Below are 2,609 nucleotides of genomic sequence, written 5' to 3' on the forward strand. Positions count from 1 at the left end.
TCTCTGTAAAGGCCTTGCATGAACTGAGACACTGTGTCATTAGAGAGGGCACACCCACTGACACATGTGATAGTTTGTGTGTACAATATATCAGATCATGCAAAGCCTACAGAGAGAGAGCCCAGCCAAGGCCAATGACTGCTGTGTGACAGAAAGAGTGCAGTGTGGTCTTCAGTCCATCGGGGGCAGTGCTGAGCACTAGCTAAACAGTACAGTATACACTCAGTGACACTTTATCAGGTCCACCTGTACAGTCTAATGCAGTTCAGGTCAACAGCTCTGCCATAAATTCTACCTTTTAACAAAGTTTATAATGCTCAGTTTTTGTTGACATTGTGGAGAATGTGTAAATTTAATTCTGTGTTTATTATTGAGGTTGAAATTTGCAGAGGTCTTGTACTGGACTACATTATGCTGAGAGCTGTTTCTCATTTTACATGAGGGGCACAGAATATTGGAAACAGCTGTCAATAAAATGCAGTCCAGTCCAACAGCAGCACTAACTATGAGCTCAATGCCAAACACAGAAGTGAATGAACACCTCCATTACTGTGACAACAAGAAAGCTGAGCATTACAGGCACCAGGAAAGGAAATTTTATGGCACAACAGTTGGATTGGACTGTGTCAGACAGTGCAGGTGGACCTAATAAATTTGCCACTGAGTGAGGTCACATGCTAATAAATGATTACTACATTTATGAAGAACTACACTATTACTGTCATTGTTACACGGCCCCATATTTATAATGAAGTTAGAATAATAAGCTGACATGAAATTGATGGTTGTAAAATTATGCCAATTTCAGATTTCCATTAACATCGAGGCTGTGTGCTACTGACTGGTGGCATAAGCAGAAGAAAAAAATATTAGCTTTAATTCGCTCCCTAGAAGTGGCCTCAGATATTCTTGTGATGTGTCCATTCTACTGATGTCAAGATGAAATAATACTTCCCTGCAATGCCAGAGAAAAAAAAGCCAAAAACTGTTGTAGTCAAGGACAGCCACACCACTGACAGTACTATAAACTTAATATACAGTTTCACAAACTATTTGTGAGTTTTAAGTGTAATCTGTGCAATGATCTGATAAATTGATAAGACTACATGGCTCAACACAGAACTGTTACACTTTAGCTTTGTGCCCTTTATTGCCGAGGCACAGTATCAAGATTATGTACAGAAATGAGCTCATTAATCAAAAAAAATATTGTTTTGTAAGAGATCTGATGTTAAGAAGTAGTTTTGCAGTGCACACAGTGGGTATTACAAGTTTAGATTAGTATGTAAAATTATGTAAATTGTATCAAGTTAGCAGCCTTCTTTGTGAAAACCTTGGTGATTCTATTACTAACAGCGCCCGGTGCAGCAGCAGCTCTTGGTCCTGGCTTGGACTCGTTGTACTTTGAGCTCTTTGTACAGAGGTTCTCTGAGGAGTCTGTCTCTTTCACTGAGGGGATTTCTTGTGAGGAGCTGTAGGTAATTATTATTATTGTGCCTTCAGTCTAAGTAAATTAAACTAATTACATTAAGGTTGCCTGATCTACCCCTCAACCCCTTGAGCCACCTTGGAAATGTGACATGCAAGTGACAAAGAACGTTTTCATCAATTCATAAAACAGCCTTAAAATATTAAATAAACAGCACTGACAACTTAAATCAATTATAGCACCTTAGACTCTATCACATCGCACCTGCTGTGTATAATTTGTGCTGCAGGCGGGGAGCAGCCTTGTGGTGAACCAGTGTAAGAGCACAGTAGATTAGCTCTTAATCCACCCGGACACAATTAGACCACAGTTTCCAGCTGAAAAAGCGGATAAAATGTTAAACCAGAGGCGAAACTATTGCCTTGTTTGGACCTTCTAGGTGCTTGTATAAGAGGAGCAAGAGGAAACTGTGGCATCATTAACCCCCCTACTGGTTCTGTAAGCAAACTGCAGAAGGTCAAGTAATTCTGCACCATAGGATGAAAAACCTTTTATAACAAGGGAGGACCAAGAATTCAACCCTGAGAGATTTGATTGTTGGTAGTCATTCAATATATATATTCTATATCAGAATAAAAAATATTTATCATAGTAGCTATATTGCCTTTATTTGCCATTGTGAGTTCACTCCAGACATATTTTAGGTTAAATTTGATTTTGCCTTTGATTTTCTATTTGTACTCTAGTTCAGCCTTTAAAAGTCTAGCTATAACATCTTGAGTCAGGCCCTATTCTTAAAATAAATTGTTGTTAAGACCATTTTTCCAAACAGTGAAGAAGCTCTGGTCAGTTGCTTCATACATCACTTGAAAACATTATTCAATAGCCTTAGGCGCCTTGTTTTTAAGCTTTTATAGTCTTAAACCTCTCATATTTGTGTATGTTTGACACTTTCTCTAATGTCAGTTGGGAATCTTGTCTTGCAGTTGACTCAGATTTCATGTAACTGGTAACTGAAATCAATTCCACAACTAATCACAAAAATACTGATTTGAGGTGATTTAATTTCAAACTTTATGGCAACTGTTGCAGGTCATATGGGTCACTTAAAATCCAACTGACATTTATGATCAATGTAATTTCATTCCAACATTAAGAAAAAAGACACATATACAACAAC

The sequence above is a fragment of the Myripristis murdjan genome, chromosome 2, assembly GCF_902150065.1.
Source record: "Myripristis murdjan chromosome 2, fMyrMur1.1, whole genome shotgun sequence".
In the NCBI taxonomy this organism is placed as follows: Eukaryota; Metazoa; Chordata; class Actinopteri; order Holocentriformes; family Holocentridae; genus Myripristis; species Myripristis murdjan.